General features: G+C 37.8%; 1 pseudogene; it reads right to left on the bottom strand.

Annotated features, from left to right (window-relative positions):
• Window positions 1-10,194: 10,194 nt before the first annotated feature.
• LOC148917234 (uncharacterized) lies at window positions 10,195-12,549 on the bottom strand (annotated as a pseudogene).
• Window positions 12,550-25,051: the final 12,502 nt, after the last annotated feature.

Here is a 25,051-nt window from a genome sequence, read left to right as displayed (position 1 = left end):
ATTTGGAGTTCTGGGTTACTTTGCTTTTGGTGAAGAGACCAAAGACATAATCACCACCAATTTGGGCAAAGCCGTAGGAAAATACCAAAGCATAGCTCATAAGATGACACGCAATTAGAAAAAAAGCCAACGCAGATTTGGAGGGATTTTTCCTCTCATCCCTTCCCCTATTTCTCTCTTTCTCATTTCTTTTGTTTTCTCTCTAGTTGCTTCTATAATACATTTATCTTATTTTATAAGTGAAGAAGGCGGCGCAAAATTCTAATGGAGAAGCATTAAATTGATGTCAGTGTAGGTTTTGAAGAATTGGGCTGTCAGGTCGTGGAAGTCTGTTATTTTTTGAAAATCCCTTGAGTACATGGTAGGCAATAGGGGACATCTTGTCAAAGTGATTGGAATGCAATTGCTAGAGTTGGGATTAATTCTTGCTGACGTTTCTATTCATTTAGATATGCCAAAGCTCTTGTGAACTTTTTATGACATTATTAATTGTCATTGTTCTCTTGTTGCTTGAAGAGTCAGGTACAAGCCTTTATCTAATAGTCCAAGAGGGAAAGGGTAATATCCAAAAGAGAATTTGAGTTGAGTTAAGTTTTTACCTTAACCAACATGCTAGGCGCGACTGGGAAGAGGAAAAAGGGGGCAATGTAGGAGTAAAATAATTTGCTACCGATCCGCCATGTTACGGGATTGGATTTAGACACAACCCAACATGGGTTTGGATGTGCATTGGCCCAATGTGGGTTCACATGTGCTTAAGCCTAATGCGAGCTCGGATTGGCATTGGTCTAATGCGAGTTCGCATACACATAAACCCAATGTAAGTTCGAATATGCATTGGCCCATTGCGGGCTCGCATGCGCTTAAACCTAATGAGAGTTCGGATGGGCACCACTTAATGTAGGTTTACATGCGCACTACATCATATTGACTCATGCACACAAGCAGCCCGACGTGAGTTGGTGGATATATTCAAACGCCGGCACTCCCTAATCCGCATGAATCGAGGGACAACATGAACACGGTTGGGAGTTGATAACGCACAACTCCTATTAACCGGAAGTGGTGAAAGTGGACATAAGACGTGCAAAGTGGAGTTTGCATCCCAAAGCTATCATCAGGTATAAAGGTGCAGTTTTATAACCAGATGAAGAAATGCGATGTAACACCTCGACTCCAAATTTAATTCCTATTTTAAAATATTTAAGTGAAATTATGAATTTACCCTTGGGGTAGGGGTATTTGGGTCATTTTCTTCTTCGGAAAGAGTTTGGGGCAGTGACTAGTATTTTTGGGTAAGTCGTGCTGAGATGAATCCAAAGACATACGGTAGGCTTGAATTGGAGTTGTAACAAAGAAATGGCGATCAAAATACTTCCAATGGCAAAACTATAAATATTACGAAGTTGGGAGTAGAAAAATCAGAAATCTCTTCTCTCTCTTTCTCTCTCTCTCTCTCCTCTCTTTCTCTCTCCTCGACCTTGACTCTCTCTCTCTCTCTCTCTCTCTCTCTCTCTCTCTCTCTCTCTCTCTCTCTCTCTTCGATTCTCGCAAAGACCGCCACAAGGGGCACCAATCCCATTAGCTCCGGCTCAACGCCCGGTCAAGATCCGCCGCTTTTCCGACCGAAAACTCGAATCCCGCCGTCGTTGCGCCACCGCCTCCGCCATCCAATTCCGATGAAACATGTGGGGTTTCTCCCTCTTTTTATGTGTTCTAGCGGTTTATGGGTAGGATTGGATCAATTTGCTGTTTAAGTTACGGATTTTGAAATCTAGATTTTGGCCGAATTTCAAAGTGAAATTCCGACCAGTTGTCGTACGAATTGGACCTCATCATAGTTGAATGAAGTGATCCTTGCCTCGAGAAGTATCTAGGATAGGAAGGGTGAGCGGTGGTGTGGAGTTTTTCCGTCGCCGGAAATTACTCTACACACCCACGCGCTGCCGGCGAGTATGGCGGTGCACGGGCAAGGGTGGCAAAGTCAAGTTTGGTCCTGTTATAATCCTTGTGTTGTCACAAGTGCGTAGGTGTCTCGGATTTCAATTCGGACGTCGTTTGACTATTGAACGAATTTGGCATATTGTGCGTTATCCGGGTTCGATAGGTTCTGACCTTTGGATTGCTTCCAAATTAAAATATATTGATCTAGGCATTCCTAGAATTGTGTAGGAATTCACGGATCGTGAATCGGAGCCCCGGATGTTCCGATTCAATAATTCAAAGTTTGTGGTTTGCGATAACCGTCCCTTTTGAATCACATCTGCAAGACGTAATTTCTAGACCCATAGTTGGACCTCAGGATATCTCGTTCTACATACACGCACAGGAAACTTGGGGAATTAAGTATTTAATTTGTGATTTCCGTTTCGACCTTAGGATATCTTGTTCTACGTACACGCATAGAAAACTTGGGGATTTAAGTATTTAATTTGTGATTTCCGTTTCGAAGTGCTTTTATATTAATTAAGGTTCGTATATCGAAATAGGTGCTCCAATCGATCGTACACAGCAAGTGGGACCCTCTCAGGGTCGGGCAGCTTGAGACTATTTGTGAGTGGACTTTGTTTTCAATCATACGCATGGTTTTATTGATGAAAGATTTATGCATATATTCTAAATGGTAATTGGGATGTAATATATAGTCGGTTGTTGAATTTGATGTTCTTATAAGCTTTGTCAAGATATTTTGGGTTTTGATATATTTGAGTATCTTGAGTGTGTTTATATGGATTTTGGGAAATTCTATATATATTGTCTATGTATGGGGTACTTGGGTTGTTGATGTGAGATTGTGGAAGGATTTGAGTATGAGGGGTTATTGAGAGAAGATGTATGATTACATTATGTAAGTACCATCCCCTTGCTACTAGGCTTCCCACACGTGGCGTTGGTAGTTCCGGCGTGTGGGAAGAACATGTGATTATTAGTCTCACACGTGGCATTGGTAGTTCCGGCGTGTGAGACACTTCCCATACGTGAGGTTGGTAGTTCCGGCGTATGGTAATAGTATGTTTATTGCTTGGAATCATCACACATGGCGTTGGAAGTTCCGGTGTGTGATGATGTAGTCTGCACGCGTAGGACTTAGTATTTGAGTTACACGTGGCGTTGGTATTTCCGGCATGTGAGTTATGAAGTTTTGTCCCCCGATTGGACCGCTCATCCCTAGACGCAGGATAGCACCAGGAAATCCTATGGGCTAGCCAAACAATCCCCCAATTGGATTATTTCCCAGGTACCTAAGTAATGTGAGGAGTATTATGTATATTTATAGTTATACATTTATATGTGTATATATATATATACACACAGGAGTAAGTCTAAATCAGTCAGAGTACTTGTAGTGGGCTTGTAAGAGCAATATAATTTTGGGGATGAAGTTTATGTATTGAGTGATTTTGGTTTTAAAGGGTTTCATAGAAAAATGTTTTTGAGTATTTTGTTATGATTTATGAATCTGCATGTCTTTGGCATTATTTTTACACTGTGGGGTTATTATGTTGTTTTAAATGCAAACTTTGTGTTTGTCCACTCACATGTTTTCTGTTTTGCGCCTCCCAGACAATTGGCCGAACCGTTTACATCCATAGATTAGGATTTGAGTAATTTCTTTATACTCAACTGTTGTTGTAAATCAAATCTGTTAGATGCTCTGTTATTGCCCATGCTAGGTTTTTACTTGAGGCCGGAGGCTATTTACTGTACACTGTTGTATGTTGAAAGCATGCTGCTGGTTGGGATTTGATTTTGTATATTATTACAGGTTGAATTTTGTTGGGTTTGTTTAATTTACAGGGGAGACTTTGCCAAAATTTTGGTATGTCTCGGTTTTTAGTAAGTGGGTCTAGCATCAGGGTGATGTTAGTAACAAGACGGGATCCGTCCCGGTTTTCGAGGAATTTCGGGGTGAGTCCTGTCATGCGATTTCAAATTAATTGGTGCACTCAAATACATTCAAAAATTGACTTGAGCGTCAGAGTATATCATGAAGATTCGAACCTGAGACTTGAAGCCTACAAGTTAATGGTTTGTGGTATTTTCTACTAAGTTATACCCTATTGGGGCATTTTACGTATTGCTTTGTGGTGTCTAAAGGAAGTTGAGGTTTCACCCAAAACTAATAGGCAATGAGGGTAGTAGCCCAACTCCTTATAAGCACTTACAAGGTTTTCTAACTTTTCAATGTGGGACATTTTATCTTCACATTCTCTCAATGTCTCATACTGTGTCTTTTTTATTTTCTAAGTTGAGTTTTCAGTATTATCGTAGGCATTGCCTTCACTACCCGAGTCGTCTCATTTTATGTGCTACTGATAGTGTTTGAGCTACTTTAATTTACAGGTGATGCACGTTTACTTTTAAGTAATAGGAATATAGATGAAAGTATATGATTTCCATATCCGACTTCTCATCCGTCTACTTGCATATAAGGAATCATTTAATAATGTGTCCTTCACCTTAAAATCTTTAATCAAATACCCAAATACTAGTAATCATATTAACTAGAAGAGGTTGATCCCATTCGCATTCCTCATTTATCTGATTTCCTTTATTCTTATTCCAATTAGTAGTATAAGTAAAACCAAATTTGTTACATATACAAACCTTGTGACTATTATGCAAACACAAAAAAAAAAAAAAAAAAAAAAAAATCAAAATCATGGTTGCAACATCACTGGTAGATCTATTTACAACAAGGGCACTAACATGTGCCCACTCAACAAATTAAACTTTTTTTATGAATTGGAATTTATTACGACTTAGAGCTCGTTTCAGAGTGATTCTGGAGAGGTCAATAATCACTGTTATGGAGAAGCATATGGGACAGTGCTTCTCCCCAGAATCACTTAAAATCACTAAAATTGATTTTCTACAGAAGCATGTGGGAGGTACTTCTTCCCAAAATTAATTCTGGTCTATCAAGAATCACTCCTATACGAACCCATAATCATATATTGTGAGTGCTCCTTAAGTACACATGTACACAATTGGGTCTAAATTAATTAATACAGATGAAATTAGGTTCATTTATTAGTGCTATTTCACTTGCTATGTAACAAGTTTCATTTTATTTGTCTATGTCATGGTATGATCCATATGAGTTATCTATGTTAATGGTGATAATTAGGGACAAAAACCTATAAACTAACTTATTATAAATTTTTAATTTTAATTTTTTCAGTATTTTTTTGTAACACTATGTTAAGAAGTTGATAAAAGAAAAAGAAGTATATAATGCTAATAAGGGCCCTCAGTTGTACGAACAAAATAAGGCCGTCTCATTTATAATGTTTGCGCTACGCCTCCATTTTCTCAAAGACAACCTTGTCATTTTTTTCTTTCAAATATTGTGTGCCGTATATAATCGTGCCTCTCACACCGTTTTTTTTCTTTCTTTGTTGATTATAATATAATATTCAACACCATCCACGTCCTGACAATTTCAAAACTTACTCCACATTATCACAAATTAATTTAAGTTAACTGCCCTTTCAATGGTTTGTGTGTCCATAATTAATAATCCCATTATTGTACCATTTTCTTGTACATTTCCTGGTATTACACCACACGGTAGACTCTCAGATATTGGATGGATCCTTCATTGCGTTGTCCTTGCTCTGGGGTTGAGTATATAGGTGCGTTTGAGCTTGTGATAGCTGTAGCAGGAAACAAATACAAGACTTATGCTTTCGCCCTTTTTCTCCATACACTAAGAACCAACACAACTAGAACTAGGAGGAGCCTGGTAAGATGGCAATGAATCATTTTGATCATGTTCATGTGGGGATTATTAATGGTCAGAGTAGTAATATTATTGTCGTCAATTTCATCAACAATCATTCTTATAATTATCATCAGCATTTGTTGATCAACTTTCCGGCAGCTGCCTCCACCACAACATGTATGATCTATAATGGCATATTTGTCTTCACCATTCCCACAGCCATGACGTTGGTCCAGATGCGATTTCCAGACCAACATCTCTTACACACGCACACCCTGTAACCATGACAGTGATTCTGTGTAGCGTCATCACCTATTCCTTGGCCTTCAGCCTCGAGCTACTACTGCTACACAACGTCAGTGGTACCCCTCATGATGACGTATGCCCTCGTAATTGGTTCATTGCATCTGGTTCACTTTCCCTCGCTTCACTATTGGGCTTCTGTTTTCTCCACCCTCCTCCTCCTGGCCCTGGCTCCCGGTGCTTTTCTGCTTCTTGCTATTCATGCTGCTGGATTTCGACCTGAAACTGGTGGCTTCGGAGGTGGGTGAACTCCAGGGACGAAACCGTTGTGGAGGACAAGTTCACCACTGTCACCACTCAGCAACATGGACATCTCAAGCAGATAGTCATGAAGAGAACACTAAAGGACAGCCATTGTCGAGCCATGATTCTTGACGTCATGGACATTTCAAGCAGATAGGCAATCGTCAGTCCAGTCAAATTATTTCATCGAAAATGTTAAGAGAGACGATGTCATGGTAGTGTACTAGTTTGCTCGTGTTGCACGTTCCCAATTTCATAGGAAGGGAGATGTTCTGCGCAGTTTTCTGCTTCTAATAGGTTTACGTATTCTTGTTTTGATTTTTTCTTGCTTAATTTAATCGATTTTGTCATATCCAATAACAGAAAGAAAAAAATAACCCACACGCGCACGCACAACGGAGTTTCAGTTGTTTAGCAGAGGGAGAGTAGAGAAACGGAAGAAACAATCTAAATGCAAATTGCATGATCTGGACCGTATGCCGTGGGATCCATACATTAGGCGACGGTCATGATCTGTACACTACACAGAATTATGCTACTATTAGTAAGGTAACCTCATGTGAAAGGTTGTATTTGATTTAGACAGTTGTCTGTCAAGTCACAAGGTGATTACCATACTAAATCACAATTAAGTAATAACTGCATGGACAAAGTTTTGTTGTGTGCATGATGATGATTGCCCTTAATTAAGGATAAATAAAAAAATACATTGTTTCACTCCCGAATCCTTAATTAAGGATGTGGGCGTCGTCAACAATCTGCTGCTGCTATCAACATTTTTGTCGCAGTACAGGCCATGCCCGCTGCTCTTCAACAACCTCCGACCCACATGACACTTTTGCATTCGTCATTCCGGTGCTGCTAACGTTGGTCCAGATCAGATATCCAGCGGATCAAACCTGTTCCAAACACACCCTACGTTCATGAAGGTTTTGCTGTCTTGCTTACTTGCATATTGCTCGGCCTTTGGTTTTTGTCGGAACTAATTATACGGCATAGTCGTCCTCATCCTCGTCCTCGTCGAGAAAGACATCCATGTGCTCGTTTTTGGTGTCGTATGGCTATGAGGGTGTTTGGTTCAGTCTCGGTTACTTCGCTTGTGTCAATTTTGTTTCCGCAAGAACCCTACTGGCAGCCTCTGCTTTATATTTTGTTGGTGGTTCAATTGCTGTTGCTAGTGGGCTTGCTCCGGAAACTTGTGAGAAGAAAATGTCCAATTTTGCCGGGGACCATGGTGGATATGCGACAGCCCACAAGGGTTGTTGTCAATATTGGGCCCCATTTCGAATAGTTTTTTTACAGGTGAACCAACCTTGAAAAGCGATTAAAACCCCTTCAAATTCCTGATTGAATAAATTTGAAAGTTTAAACTCTTTTAAAATCCATTAAAATCATAAACATGAGCTTAGTCAAGTTAGCTAGAGTGGATGTGCTCCCCATTCTGCGTCTGAATTCGAATCATCCTTTCTTGTAGTTTAGATTACATTAAAGTAGAATATCACGTGTATAAAAAAAATTCTATTAAAATCAAATGCATTCGCTAAGGTAAAATGTAAAGAGTGCTGCTATTTCCACCCACCTGTCCTATTTTTCCACCCACCTTATCTTTTAACTTTTAAAGACAAATTTAACCCTATTGTAAAATGACTTAAAAGGACTTAAGGAAAAAGAGAGAGGAAAAAAAAAAAGGTAGACTTCGCAGTTCTCAAGTAACCCTGTCGTTTGACAAAGAGAAAAAAAAACACAAGAATACGACTCCTTGCTCATGAGAAGGTGAAGAAGGCGAGTACTGTTGTTTTTCCCTTATTTGTTTGGCTTTGTACTCTTTGACATTCCCATGTCTTAAGAATGAGCGTTTTATATTTGTTTATTGCAAAGTTCAATAGATTTCTGATCCTTGGATAACTCTGGAGAAAAAGTTTATTTACAATACTAGAAAGCTAAGAGCATAAAATGTGATTATATTCATAGAATCCATATTTACAAAAATAAAAATAAAAATTACAACAAAAAACTATTTTAGTTCAGTAAACATGAGAGACATAGACAGAGATGGAGTGTGAGAGATGGAAAATAAGATAGAGCAAAAATGAGAGAGAGATGTGTGTGCCGTCAGAGAGAGAGAGAAGACATGAGCAGAGAGAATAAAGGAGAGAGGAAATGAGGTAATAATTAAAAGGGTATTTTAGGAATATTAGTGGGTGTAAAAATAGGATTGTGTTTTTTAAAATTTATATGGTGGGTGGGAAGATAAGATGGATGGGAAAATAGGACAGGTGGGTAAAAATAACCGCACTCAATGTAAAACATAGCACTAAACAAGCTTACGTGTACTTCATATAACTAATTCGTGTTATTTATTTCAATAAGATCTTTGAACATACTGCTATAAAGTATGAACTAGAAACAAACAATAATAAAAGAGAACGAGTGTCTTAAAAAAGAATATGTAAAATTATTTAAAACCTTATTTTGTCTATTCATAACTTATTTTCTCCCAGTCCCAGCCCAGGCCCTCGTCACAATATGCATGACATGTTGGGTCAAGTGGAACCCAATCACGCAACATAAGATCTGGGCCATAATTTGGTGTGGGACCCCATGGATAACAACTAATACCTTCCCCCAACTGTCTTGATTTACATGTTGGCAGTGGTGGACCTGTGCAGGCGCAAAGAGGTGCACTTGTACCTCCGGTCTCCGGAAAAGTCCATTAGAGCAGCTGGAGTTGCACCTCTGCTTCATACAAGAGATGCACGCAACGTGTTCGACGAAATGCCCAAACCACCTAGGATAGGTGCTGCATCTGTTGCGCAGCGCGATTGTTTTTTTGTTTTTTTAAACATCCTCGCCAAAACGACGTTTTGGAAAATTAAAAAGACGTATAAAAATAAGGAAACTGCTGCTGCTGCTGCTGGGCCATTCTATTGGGCTTTCAAATTTGTATTATTCCTTACTTAATTGGGTTTCTAATTTCTATAATTACTTACTTAATTGGATTTTAAGTGGGAGTTATCTTTATTCAATTGGGTTTTGGGAATTCTTTATTTAATTGGGATTGGAATTCTCTTTATAAATGACCAATTTAACATTACCCAAATTCATCAAAGTGTGTGTGCATCACAAGATCATACGTTTTTTTTTCTTCTTCTTGAGTATGCCAATCCAAAGTAAGTCGAATGCATATTTTTTTCTTGAGCAAACGCCAATTTTGTTTATTCTTTTTTTAATAATTTTTTTTCTTATTTAGCTCTATCTGTATTAGTAAGATCAATAGCAAACTCAAGGAGGAAGAGGCTACTTGACACACTATTCGAGGTAAAATTAATTTTTATTAATTGATAATTTGATATTGATTTGTTTATTTAATTGATAAATTATAGTCAATTAGTTATACGTATAGATATAAAACCCTTATTTTGTTTTAATTGAACAGTTATGGAACGGTACTTTAAGAGAAAGAATTTATTATGAATAACATTAGTATTGTTTAAATTATAAGGATGTTTAGTTGTCTTTTTTTTTTTTTTTGAGCTCTTAGCATTTGAAAATTGCACCTCTGCTGAAAAATTCCAGGTCCGCCGCTGCATGTCGGTGACATTAGTTGAATGTCTACTTGTGTTTGACTTATTTGGTCATGTACTATCTTGTAATATAATATATTAAGTACTTGTTTTTAAAAAGAAATTAAAATTTGAGTTGGTGTGGTCCCAATGTGCCTTCCTGTGGGAACGTAGAATATAGCAGAAGTTGAATTCATGTAAATTTTTCAGAAATGCTGGGATCAGGGACGGACCCAGGAATATGAACTCGAAGGGTCATAGTGTAAAAATTCAAATTTTTTTTAAAGATTAAAATAACATTGAAAATGAAACAATAGTATATTCATTCATAATTCATGTTAAAAACAACATTACAATTTACAATTGGCCACGACGAGGTTTCATACTTTGAAAACGTAGCATTATAGCTTCATTTTCAATACAATCAAAAACATCCTTATCAACGTAAACAAGTAAGCTATCACTCAACCATTGATCTCCCATTTTGTTCTGAAGTGGACCTTTGATAATATTCATGACAGAAAATGCCTTCTTGACTGAAGCAGTAGTAACTGGTAAAACTAGAGCCAATGTAATAAGTAAATACACATAATTGAATGCCCGATGCATCCTTGTCTCCACCATTTTTTTTGCAAGATCACCAATCCCTTGCAAGTTAGAGAAATCACTACTCGAACACACATAATGAATATAAAGCTCAAGTTGATCTTCAAGTGCCAAAAGATCCCCATCTGAAAAGTCTTGAGGATAAAATTGAGCAAGACGAAGAAGCTTTTGTTTATCAAAAGCTACAAATGAATCATTCGGACTCAAACATGCCAAACAAATAAGCAACTTAGTGTTTACCTCATTAAAACGATCATCTAACTCCGTAAGTTGCTCATCAATGACATAAATAAAGAGCTCCACACAATAATGATGACGATTTGTCTTTATTGGAGCATTACGCCTTGACCTCCCTGGAAGTATGAATGTCTCATCTATGTTAGGAACATCAATATAATGTTTGTCACAAAATGAAGACACCTCTTCAACCAATGCATCAAACCCATTATTCTTCATCCAATGTAGTTTTTCCTTGCATGATTTCACCAAAGCCATTGCATTCATAATTTCTTGATCTTTCTTTTGCAATGCTTGTGACACATCATTTGTGAGTCCCAATATAGCTTTCATTAAGAATAAGTGAAACACAAACTAAAAAGTAAGCATTTCCTTTTGAATCTTATTTGCTTCACCGGCACTATTATTGAGATTATCATCAATAATCATTTGAAGTACATGAATCACAAATGAAAACATAGAAATGATGCTAATAATGGTATCGTAATGTGAGCTCCATCGTGTGTCACCGACACGTTTGAGACTTGTTTCTTGATGAAAACCTCGCCCCGTTATAAGACAATAATTTTCAAAAGCTATCACAAGTTCTTCTTGGAGTGGTGCTCTAAGTGCATCACGCCTCTTACAAGATGCTCTAACATGGTTAACCACACTGTTAGTGGTTGTGAAGAAAGAGGCAATATCAATATTCTTCTTTGCTACGGCAACAAGTGCTAGTTGAAGTTGATGAGAAAATCAATGACCATAGTATGCACAAGGTTGTTCTCTCAAAATCTTTGTTTTAAGGCCATTCAACTCACCTCTCATATGGCTAGCTCCATCATAACCTTGTCCTAGTAACTTGGAAAAGCTCAAACCATTGGAAGAAAAGAATATGTCAATGGCATCCTTCAGTGAAGTTGAAGTGGTGTCGGTAACATGTTGAACCCCTACAAACCTTTCAATTACATGCCCTTTGTCGTCCACATAACGCAACACCATAGCCATTTGCTCTTTCATAGAAATATCACGTGCTTCATCCAACAATATAGAAAAGAATCTATCTTTTAAACCACTCATGATAACATCAAGTGTTTCTCCCGCACATGCATTGACAATATCTTTTTGAATCTTTGGAGCTACTAACTTGAGATTCCCCGGAGTATTTTCCAACACAACTTCTTTAACTTTCTGATCATTGTCTGCAAGGAATTGCAATAGCTCCAAGTAATTTCCCCTATTGTTTGAAGTGGCACTTTCATCATTTTCACGAAAAGAAAGACCTTGTCTCAATAGAAACTTAATGCACTTGATTGATGCAATTAAGCATCTTCGATATGCCACACAAGCTTGTTCGGAGTGTTTGCTCACAGCCGTTTCAATATGTGTATTTTGATTCATCAAATTTGTAGCAGCTTCTCTAGCTTTATTATGAACACTACCAATCGGTTCCACATGCACCTTCATTCTTTCTCTCCCTTTCTTTCAATTCTTAAACCCTGCTCTAGTGAAGGCTTCACTACCCACTTGTTCAAAATTGGATTTAAAGAGATAGCAATAAAGACAAATTGCAGCATTTTTAGATACACTATACTCCAACCAATCAAATTCATCAAACCATTGGGGAATGAAGCGTCGATTAATTCCTAAGATATTACTTTGTGGGAAAGAATGACCTCTAGGTTGACAAGATCCTTTTTGTAGATATGCTCTTTGAACCTCATCTCTAATATTAGTATCATACTCAATCATACGAATTCTAAGTCCCGGGTCTGCTTGAAGATTAGCCAAAACCTCATCTACCTCACTTTGTTTTGAATTTGAAGTTCTTGAACTACCCACACTATCCGAACTACCCAATGATTACTTTCTCTTAAAAAATCTTTCCATAATTCTACATAAATTAATCAAAATAATAACTAAAATCAATTAAAGAGAATACCAAATTTATACCAATTAACCACAACAAATTCATAAATGAAACATCCAATAAATCAAAACAATATAATACAATCATAATTCAATTTCAATTCAAGTAATTTATGTTTAGAGTTAGAATTTACCTTGAATTGTGAGGTGGTGAAAGCGGAGGCAAGCTTTTGGAAGAGGCGGTGTTGCTGGCAACGACGGCAATGGAGGAGTTAGGACTTAAAGCTTGGTGGGGAGAGGGTTAAAGGTTCGTGGGCGGGTGGAGATTGGGGATTTAGGTTTAGGAAATGGGGGTTTTGGAGTTTTGAGAAGGGTATGTTTCAACTACAATCTGTTCTTCTTCTTTTTTTAAAAGAAGCTAACCAAAACGGCGCCATTTTGGGTCACTTCTAATTTTTTAAAAGCGGCTGGGCAAACGACGTTGTTTTGGCCAGCCTTTAAAAAAATTGCTGGGTTCAAAACGACGCCGTTTGGTGCCAGCGCATTTAAAAAAATTTCACTGGGTTCAAAACGACGCGTTTTGGATTCAACGCGCTTTTAAAATTCGCTAGGCTGGTCCAAAACGACGCCGCTTTGGCTAGCCCGGTTTTAAAATTAGAAGTGACCCAAAACGACGCCGTTTTGGTTAGCTTCTTTAAAAATAATAATAATAAAAAAAGAACCCCGGTTCAACTTCTTCTTCCTCAGATTTGCAGCTCCTCCTTCAGCCATTCATGGGGTCACAGAGGTTCAAAGGGACCTTCTACCTTACGTTCATGGAGTCCATATGGTTGTTTGATCCCATTGACCTCACTGTGAGTCCGTCCTTGGCTGGGATCGAAAAGATTTCATGGAACCCATCACTCTCAATCTGCAGTTGATGAGCAAATATGGCCATGCATTATGATCATGAAATTCTTGCTTTCATTATTAAAACATCTCCGAAATTTCATTTCAATGTGTACTAAATGCGTGTTGTTAAAAGCGGTATAACACACAGATCCGGTCCTAATGCAAGGTGAAAAGGGCTACAGCCTGAGGTCCAAAATTGTTGGGGGCACAAATTTTTTTTATTTATAGTCCATTCTTTATATACCCTAAACAATAATAAATAAATAAATGATAACTGCTTTTGAAAAGAAAAAAAAAACACACACACACTAGAAAGCTGGCGGGCAAGAGTGTTTTTCAAGATTCTTCATATTTATAATTTAATATCACTTTGAGTCCATGCATATACTCATTCCCAAAGCCGCTTTAAATTTGATATTTATGCTAAAATATGAAAACTATGAGAGAATATTTGTTTGTGGGAATTTTCTATGTATTCTTCTCCTTGTAGGAGATCATATTTATAATACAACAAAACCTGAATGGGCAAGTAAATAATAAATTCCTAAATCTATTTACAGTAGAAAATCAGGAATTAAAGTAAATCAATTACAAATAAAATAGGAATCCTTGGTGTGTAAGGAAAGTAAGTCAATGTCCACAAGTCACGCCAACACTCCCCCTCAAGTTGGTGCATAGATGTCGCCAATACCCAACTGATCCAGTGAATTGTGGAATGCTTTACTGGAAATCGCCTTTGTCAAAATATCCGCCAATTGATCCTCAGATTTCACAAAAGGAAACTGAAACACTTTAGCCTCAAGCTTCTGTTTGATGAAATGTCGATCCACCTCAACATGTTTAGTATGATCATGCTGAACCGGATTCTGTGCAATGGCTATAGCAGCCTTGTTGTCACAAAAGAGATTCATTGTAGATGTAGGTTTATACCCAAGTTCAGTAAGCAACTTTCTTAACCAAAGAAGCTCACAAATCCCTTTAGTCATGCCTCTGAACTCGGTTTCTGCACTGGATAAAGCTACTACATTCTGTTTCTTGCTCCTCCATGTCACCAAATTACCTCCCACGAATGTGAAGTAACCCGATGTGGATTTTCTATCTGTTACATTACCTGCCCAATCTGCATCTGAATAACCATCAATATTTAGATGACCATGCTTTGAGAACATAAGTCCTTTTCCAGGTGCAGACTTCAAATATCTAAGTATCCGAAGAACTGCATTCATGTGGTCTTCACTTGGAGAGTGCATAAATTGACTGACAACGCTCACTGCATAAGCAATGTCTGGTCGAGTATGTGACAAATAGATCAATCTTCCCACTAACCTTTGGTATCTTTCTTTGTTAGTTGGAACTTGATTCGGATATTCTCCAAGATGATGATTCTGAACAATAGGAGTGTCCGCAGGTTTGCAATCTAGCATTCCTGTGTCTGTCAACAAGTCCAAGACATATTTCCTTTGAGAGAGAAATATGCCTTGCTGCGATCGAGCCACCTCAATTCCCAAGAAATACTTGAGTCCACCTAGATCCTTCATCTCAAACTCTGTAGCCAGATAGTCTTGTAGCTGTGATATTTCATGTTTATCATTCCCAGTAATAATCATATCATCAACATAAATTATTAATGCTGTTACCTTCCCTTTTCGATGTTTCAAGAACAAAGTATGATCTGAGTTGCACTGTTTGAAACCATTGTTCTTCATTGCCATGGTGAACCGTCCAAACCATGCACGTGGTGACTGTTTCAACCCATACAATGCTTTTCGTAGCCTGCAAACTGTTCCAGTCTGAGTAGTATTATAACCAGGAGGAATGTCCATGTACACCTCCTCTGTGAGTTCGCCATGTAGAAAAGCATTCTTTACATCAAACTGGTGTAGTGGCCAATCCAAATTAGCTGCAAGGGACAATAAGACTCTGACGGTGTTTAACTTTGCAACTGGAGCAAAGGTTTCTTCATAGTCTATACCATAGGTCTATGTGTAACCTTTTGCCACAAGTCTTGCCTTGTATCGCTCGATAGATCCATCTGCATTGTGTTTTATAGTAAACACCCATCTTACATCCAATAGTTTTTTTTCCTCGTGGTATAGTCTCCAATGTCCAAGTCTGATTTTTCTCAAGAGCTTTCATCTCCTCTTTTATAGCTTGGACCCATTTAGGATCTTTCAATGCTTGAGACCTTGGTTGGAATATGGATAGCAGACAACTGATGCACAAAAGCCTTGAGTGGTTCAGACAGCTTTTCAGTAGATACATGATTTGCAATTGGATACTTGGATGTCTTGCCAATATCAGGTGAATAGCGATTTGGTGGCTTCCCACGATTTTGCCTGAAAGGTAATTGATATCCAATAGTTTTATCCTCTAAATGCACAAGTCTAGTAGGAGTAGTTACCTCAAGAATATTCTCAGGAGATTCTTGGTCGTGGTACTAAGAGAGGGGGGCTATATTATGTCGATGACTTCAGTCATGGCATGGCTAACAGTGTGACGCATCCCTTTGATAGCAAATAAAAGCAAATTTGGTTATGGCACCGTCGATTGGGACATCCGTCTTTTAGTTATATGAAGCATCTTATACCAGATTTATTCTCAGGTTTCAAGGACTCCGACTTCACATGTGATACTTGTATTTTGGCTAAGAGTCACCGTGTGCCCTACCCGTTGAGTACGAACAAGTGTACTACTCCATTTACGTTAATTCACTCTGATGTCTGGGGACCTTCACCTATCACTGCTTCTTCTGGTGTTCGATGGTTTGTCACATTCATAGATGATTGTACACGAATGACATGGCTTTATTTGCTGAAGAATAAAAACGAAGTGTTTTTTCGTTTTCAGTCATTTCACAAACAGATGAAAACTCAATTTAATGCTCAAATCCAGATTCTTCGCTCTGACAATGGTGGAGAATTTGTCAATCATGACTTTCAGACTTACTTCCAACAACATTATCCATGAGACGACTTGTCCTCAGACACCGCAACAAAATGGTGTTGCTGAATGAAAGAATCGACATCTTCTTGAAACCGCCTGAGCACTTCTGATTGGCGCTCATGTTCCTCGCCATCACCGGGATGATGCTATTGTCACTGCAGTTCACCTAATCAACCGCATGCCTTCGGTGTATTGACCTTTAAAACTCCCTTACAGGTGCTTGCGCAATACAGACCTCGCCTCTGCTTTGGTACTCACACCCCGAATTTTTGGATGTGTGGCTTTCGTTCATCTCCACAAAAATCAACGTAGCAAACTTGATCCATGTGCGCTTCGTTGTATTTTTGTGGGTTATGTCACTCATCAGAAAGGCTACCGTTGTTATCACCCTCTTACCCGACGTACCTATGTCACTTTGAATGTGACCTTTCTGGAATCTGAGTTGTTCTTCCATGACCCATCATCCAATTCTACGCTTCAGGGGGAGATACGAAATGAAGAGCAGAATTGGAGCAACTTGGAAAACGAAGAAATTCTCCTATGTACAGAAATGATTGATCATCCCGAGTCTGGAGTACAAGATTACTCTCTGCCGAAAAGCGACCAATCGCCCATTCATAGATATCAATTACCGACCCACGATCTATACGAAGATATTTCGATCCGAGTCTCACACCTACAGACAATACAGAACAACAAGATGAAGACCCCTCTAACTCAACAGTACCAATGCACCAAGAATCTCCGAGTGTGAATATCCTGAAGCAAACAAAAACTCGGGTAAATGAGTACACAACAATTCAATTGTTCAGTAAGCTGACTAACGAACAACAATTTAGTGGATAAAGATGGAACAAGTAAAGTATTAGACAGTGTGAGAGAGGATGAGAGTGCGTGCAACAGTGCCACCCCTGTCATAGGATAAGTAACGCCATTGGCATTTGCAATATAGGTTCGTCGAGGTTGTGTAGTATTCAGAAAATCATCAGGATCAAACGTCATATGATCAGTTGCACCGAAATCAATTATCCAACTCCTGGAATCAATCTTATCGGAAGTATGGAATCCATAACCAGTACCATTACTGGTTGTATTGCATTGTCCTCGATCTTTAAGAGTAGCCCACCAATCGGGATAGCCATGCAATTTAAAACAAGTCTCACGAGTGTGTCTCGGATCACCACAATATGCGCAATCTAGTCCATGTGTCGGTGTCGTTAGTCGGAAGTCATAATCATGCAGCGGAAGATGCATAGGATACTGATTAGAGTAGGAATTGGATCGGGATCCGAGCCTGAGTCGGGCTGGAGTAGGAGTAGAAATCGGGATCGAGGTCCAATCATAGACAAATTCGGGGTTGTGGTCATCATCGGAGTTGGGGTCGAGGTCGTCTTCGAGTCGGGTCGGGTCGTCGTCGTCATAGTCGAGGTCGAGGTTGGGGTCATCAAAATAGGATCCTGATTCATGATCAAATTCGGGGCCAAAGTCTGCATCTGTAGGAGCTGAGCCATTTAGGCACTCAACTCAGCTATAGTTGGTTGAGAATGAGAGAAGGAGTCGGTGGTGCTACCTCCATGAGGGTTGAAAAAATCATCAAACCCCATAGCGGCGGCGGGGGTTTGAAACTAGAGTCAGCAATTCCAAGATCGCCGCTCTGATACCATGCTAAAATATGAAAACTATGAGAGAATATTTGTTTGTGGGAATTTTCTATGTATTCTTCTCCTTGTAGGAGGTCATATTTATAATACAACAAAACCTGAATAGGCAAGTAAATAATAAATTCCTAAATTTATTTACAGTAGGAAATCATGAATTAAAGTAAATCAATTACAAATAAAATAGGAATCCTTGGTGTGTAAGGATAGTAAGTCAATGTCCACAAGTCACGCCAACAATTTATAATTTATAATTTATAATTAATTTTCACCTGAGTCTTTTTTATTTGGCTCAGCAAATCACTTGCGATAGATAATAGATTCTTACTCTTGTAATTCCAAGTTTGAAGTTTTTTTTTTTAATGACAGAAGTTTGAAGTTTCAAAGTGGAGAAAGGAGGCTCAAATTGAAGTTTGAAGTTTGAAGTTTGAAGTTTGGAGAAAGGATTTGGCACAAACTCTTTGAAGTTTCAAATCCAGGTTTTATTGTTCTCTGTCTGTTCTTTAGTTTTGTTCTCATTACTTGTGTGCTTGTTAAAAAAATGTTTCCTAAAAAAAAACCTTTCTAAAAATCTCAAAAGACAAAGAAAAAAAAGAAGAAGAGATTGTTGAAAGTTTAAGAGGATATTTGAATAAATATTTTCTTGTAGGTACATATGATGCTGGTTTGATTTGATTAATTGTGGAGGATATTGAAGCCGACAGATAGGGACACGTAGTTAATTTGTTGTTGAATGTAATGTTTTTGATGTCGGGTACTCTTTTTCCTTTGTTTTATGTGTTGTCCCACTGATTTTGTTTAAACAAGGTTTTAATGATGCTCCAAAGTATTCTCTATTATCTTTTGTAAACTCTTATAATTTGGCAAGAAATTAATCAATTGATAAAATAAAAAAAAGTAATTTTAATAATTAATTTATCTATGAAGGGCACACTCTGAAATTTTGTCACCGACCTTAGATCACCCAGGACCGGCCCTGATAACACAACATGCACTCTACGCACATTGTGGAAAGTATAATTCCACAACATGTGACTTACGCATAGTCGTAGTGTATTTTTCTTATAGTGTTTGTGTTCTCACTACTGCATCATCGTACCTTCTCTAACAGGTAAGCTAGTAAATTAGCTTTCCTCCCGTCGCAGGCGACTATTCCAGGAATGAATAGGACCATGCATTCGGCAATTACGTCGAATGTTTCCTTTGGGCCCGTGCGAAGACTTTCTGCACTTCCTGTTCCTGAGTGAATTGTTTGGGCCATTTTTGGGGTGAACATGAACCATATAAATAATTTGCAATTTATTACAAGTCTCAGGAACAAAGATTCTTTCTCACGTATATGTCAACGTCAGGCCGGTGTGCTTATGTCAATGTTGTCTTACATGATCTCCAATCTCATCCTTTGGGGCTGTAGATACGGTGTACCAACCTCGTTTAAGCAATTACTGCCCAACTCTCTTGATCAAACTTAGCGGCACAGTTGAATCACATTTCATAAGGGCCATACGGACTTGGTCATCACCACCTTCCTCCAGCATATCATTTGCAGTCCCTCATGCGGCGCCCCTGGTTAATAAATAGCCGAGTACCGAACTTAATTTCTCACTAGCGATATTAGATTATTTCTCAAGTTTCAGCAGCAACGCAATTCATCATTTTAAGCTTGGTACGATGATCAATCCTGATCATGACAGTTGTAATGTCACCTACTTCATCAACAATCAGCCCCACTACTTAATGAACTATTCAGTTGTGCTACAAAGAATGCCTGCTGCTTCGAATTACAATCGTCATGTTCGTGACATTTTTGTCTTCTTGATTTCAACAATCCTGACGTTGGTCCAGATGAGATTTCCAGCCGAAGTTCTGTTTCGAACACACCCTACGGCAGTCACAGTTTTCATCTCTAGTTTACTTGCATATTGCTTCGCCTTCAGTTTTGGCGGTCATGCATATAAATGGTGTCGCATGGCCATGCTTGTGTTTGGTTCACTCTCGGTTGCCACACTCTTGTGGCTTCTCTTTTTTACACACTACTACTCCTACCTCATTTTGTGCGTCTTGTTTTTGCCGGTGGCGGGGCTAGGCTTGGACCGCTTAGTTCTTAAACTGTGTCAAGAATTACGCAGGGCACAAAATAGCATTAGTCAGAGGGCATGCCCGCTTTTGCCAGTGACCTCAGTGAATATGTTACACAGACCAACTTGTTTCTCAAGTGTTATTGTTTCTCACATAGAATAGGGCGTACATAAGTCGTATGTGGTTCCATGACCTCATGGTTCCCACGTCTTATGAAAGAGTTGGAGAAGAAGTTAGTGTCCAGATTATTGTTAGTTCCATCCAAGATGATAACAAAAATATTGTTTTAGACTGCTCTATGTACCATTAGGCTATGAAATGTTCAAAGTCAATTAATTATTCACATAATATTTACAATAATATGAGATCACAAATTTATTCAGTATCGTAACAAAAATAAAATAGCGAGGTTCGCATGATGAGTCCAGATTTTTTAATAAGTGATATATTTATTTTTAATTAATAATATATAATATAGTATAATATAACAATTAAACTTTGTAAAATGGTGAAGCTTTGACCTTTTTTCAAATATATAATATATGTAACATATTAGTCTATTCATTAATTTTTGTCCTACCTCTATTAGAATGAGACTGATATGTATTAGACACGCTTATACTAGTCCTACCTCAAGATGATAACAGACACACCTAATTATGGTTGATTTGCTTTAAGCAAATAGGCATTCATGTTTCAATTGCTTGACGCTCACGCCAAAGCCCATGTTCAATTTTCCTTTATCATCCACGTCCTCATCACCCTCATCGTTTTTGTTTTAATTTTTTTCAAAGCTGTACAGTCAAAAGTCTTTGGATATACAACGAGAAAGGATCTCCATAGTCTCCTTCATTCGTTACGCCGCGTAACTCACGCCTCATCAATTTTTGTGACGCAAATTTTTGTGACGCCTCATCAATTCCTTAAATAATTTTATTTGAGAGACATCATTTAGGGTTCCTTACAATTTTTTTTTTCAACAATCCAAATCATTTATTTTTTAAGTATACATTTATAAATCATTATTGCAAAAAAATTAGACAAATCGAAAACCATTTCGATATTCAATTGTGTCCTCTCTCTCTCTCTCTCTCTCTCTCTATATATATATATATATATATATATATATAAGAGAAGTTTGTGGCTAGTAAACTCTAATTTATAAATAACGTTGTACTTAATGATGCTTCTATGTGTATGTATAATTTCAAACGACTTAGGTTTTATTTATTCTCTAGAGGCAGTGGCGGATCTGTGTAAAGGGCAGGGTGGGTGCCTGCCCATCCAAAGTTTTTATTATTATTGAAAAACCTATATATGTTATATGGGTAGCCCAACTTTAAAAACTTAAAAAGCTAACCCAATGTACACACACGCCCATCCAACTTCAAAGTGGTCCCAGCTTTTGTCTCTTTCTTTTGGCGCATCTTTTCTCTCTTCCATTCTACAGACCAAACGACAACAACAGCTTCCTTTTTCCCTTTTTATTTTCTGCATCTTCCTATTATATTGGCTGGGCAGTGGGCAACTTGGCAAAATCTTGTCCTCTTCTTTCTACAACAAGAAGTAATTTCTAATTCTCTCATTTTCTATATATCTTTAATTATAGTTTTAATTTAAAATTTAATATTCTAGGGTTTACTTATAGATTGAATCATAATTTTGTGATTTTGTTGAAATTAATTAGGGCTTTGATTTTAGAAATTTTGTTGAGATGTTTCAATGTTTGATTTATTCTTTGTTGATATTGTTGAGATGCTATTATTATTAGAATTTGTTTAATTTTTTGTTGGTATGTTTGATTTAAATTATTTATTTTACATGTTATTCATAGGTTATCTTTGATTATGTCGGATCACAATCGGAATCCCAAGAGAACAAAAAACTTGTTCTCTTTTTTTAAGCAAAAGAATGATGGGTCATCATCTAGTACATTGCCTTCTAGCTCTTCTGAATCTGAAAGAGTCGATGATTATCATGATTTTAATATCAATTATCTTGAGCGTGATCCGGGATTACTTCGTCTAATATGCACATATCCGGTGAATGAACAAGATAATGTGAGAAGAGCATATATTCTTTTAGGACCATGTCAACCCGAGTTAGAAGATTATCCAAGCTACTAAGAAGGGCGGGACTTTCGTCGATTTAATAAAAAATGGTTTGGTCAATTCACTTGGCTTGAGTATTCAGTTGCTAAGAATAAGGTATTTTGTTTTCCTTGTTTCATTTTTGACATGAATCAGTCACACCCAACCTTTATTGTTGATGGGTATAAAAAATGGAAGAGAATTTGTGGGAATCAATGTGCATTTCAACATTAGGTAGGCAAGTTAAATTCACAATATCATCTTGCTATGCAAAAGTGGATTAGCTTAAAAACTCTATCTCTTCATATTGAAAAAGTGGTTGAGAAGCAATCAAAGCAACAAGTGATGAAAAATCGGTTGCGACTTACGACCACAATAGAGGGCATTAGGTATCTAGCAAATCAAGCATTGGTTTTTCGGGGCCACGATGAATCCGTTGACTCATCTAATCGGGGCAATTTCATTGAAATCATAAAATCTTTTGCAAGAATGAATATAGAAGTTGAAAAAGTTGTCCTTGATAAGGCTCCTCAAAATGCTCAATACATTGCGCATGACATACAAAAGCAAATCTTACATATTTTTGCTAACAAGGTGAGGAAGACAATTTGTAAGGAACTTGGGAAGAACAAATTTTGTATTCTAGTTTATGAATCACTTGATGATTCCGGTAAGGAACAAATGGCTATTATTCTAAGATTTGTTGATTGTGGTTCATGGAATGGCTTACAAGCATTGTTTCTTCAAGATTGTCCATATGCATATTATGTGCATTGCTTTGCTCATCGCTTGCAATTGGCATTAAATGGTGCAGCTAAAGATGTGAAAGTTTTATGGAGGTTTTTTTCATTTATGTCAACAATTAGTGGAAACAAGTTTGGTAGAGAACTATTGTTTGATCAACATGTTGATTCGGTTGGTGTTGACTCTTCCCGTTTCTACAGCAACAACGGAACGAGCTTTTTCATGTATGAGTTTCTTGCTGATTGCATGACCCTTCACATTGAAAAAGAGTTTGCTAATAGTATCACTAATGCATCGATAATTGAGGAATTTAAGATTTCTAAGTCTCGCAGGGTAAAATTTTAGATTTAACTAGTGATGTTTTGTATTACATTTACTTGTGGTTTTTGTTTTTGTTGTTAAACTTTTATTTATATATAGATGTATTTGAGGGTAAGGCTTATTACGTCCCCCCTGACTAGGTGTATCTTTTTTATTATTATTAATGAAATTTACTCGTACCGTCGAGTTTAGTAATATAAGTTCCGCCCAATTGGCTTTCCAATTCTGAATCTGCCACTGCTCGTGACATTTTTGCCTTCGTGATTTCAACACTCCTGACGTTGGTCCGGATGAGATATCCAGCCGAAGTTCTGTTTCAAACACACCCTACGGCCATCACAGCATTCATCTCAAGTTTACTTGCATATTGCTTCGCCTCATTTTGCGCGTCTTGTTTTTGCCAGTGGCGGGACTAGGCTTGGACCGCTTGGTTCTTAAACTGTGGCAAGAATTACGCGGAGCACAAAATAGCATTAGTCAGAGGGCATGCCCGCTTTTGCCAGTGACCTCAGTGAATATGTTTCTCACATAGAATAGTATGTGGTTCCATGACCTCATGGTTCCCACGTCTTATGAAAGAGTTGGAGAAGAAGTCAGTGTCCATAGATTATTGTTAGTTCCAATAGTACTATATTGTTTTAAGACTGCCCTGTGTACTATTAGGCTATCCACTTTTTGTCCAGCACTGAAGTAACCCTACCTCTATTAGAGGAAGGGGGAAAGGGGAAGGTTCGGACCTGTAAATGAAATAATTATTCACATAATATTTTGATATTTTGTAATTTTGATATTTTGTAATGATATTTTTGTAAAATTAGGTACTACATTTTGGTTTTGGCCTTATGCTAATTAGATGAAATTATATTATTATATTCGAAATTAGATGAAATTATATTATTATATTCGAAATTAGTAAACTATATTGTGTTTTAAAACTAAAGCTCCCTAATTTTTATCCTACCTCAAGATGATAACAAATGCTCAGTACAAATAGTTTTTGTTTTTGTTTTGTTTTGTTTTTTCCAAACAGTACAGTCAAAAAAGTCTTTGGATATACAATGAGAAAGGATAAATTATTGCATGGTCTCCTTCATTTGTCACGCCGCCTGACTCACGCGTCATCAATTTTTGTGATGCACATTCCTCGCCTCCCTTTATTCATACGTCGTTCACCTTTTTTTCACTAATGTTTTATGCTGCCACATCCCAACTTCCTATATATAGCTTACGTTATCACTCTTTTTGCCTCATATTCCCAGTCTCCTTTATTTATCATACGTCGACGCGTCATGTTCTTTCTTGGACATGTTTTTCCACTTGATCTGCCTTTGTATATATACACACTTCCTCATTCTTTCTAGCCACACAAAATGGATAATTGAAAACCAAAACATAGCCCAGATATAGGACTAGGATGCCTGGAATTAATCATTTTAATACGGGGATGAATATTAGTCCTCCTAGTAGTTCTAATGTTGTCATATGTTATATCAACCACCAGCAGTTGTTCATCAACTTTGCAGTACAACAACAACAAACATCTAACCGCCGTCATCATCATGGCAAAAAAAACATCCTTGCGTTCACCATTTCGACAATCCTGACGTTGGTCCAGATGCGATATGCACAAGAAGATCTGTTTGAAACGCACCACTTCGTTATGGTGGTTGTTCTGTCTAGCGTCCTCGCATACTGCCTGGCCTTCAGCTTACTTGGGCGACTACTGCTAGTTATGAGGCCTAGTGTTAATGCTGGTACGGCTAGCGATGAACATGATTGTCATGCATACATGTATAA

Source organism: Prunus mume, linkage group LG5 (assembly GCF_029339155.1).
Source record: "Prunus mume cultivar Tortuosa linkage group LG5, ASM2933915v1, whole genome shotgun sequence".
Classification (NCBI taxonomy): domain Eukaryota; kingdom Viridiplantae; phylum Streptophyta; class Magnoliopsida; order Rosales; family Rosaceae; genus Prunus; species Prunus mume.
Note: the sequence above shows the minus strand (reverse complement) of the source record. Positions and strands in the feature narration are given on the sequence as shown.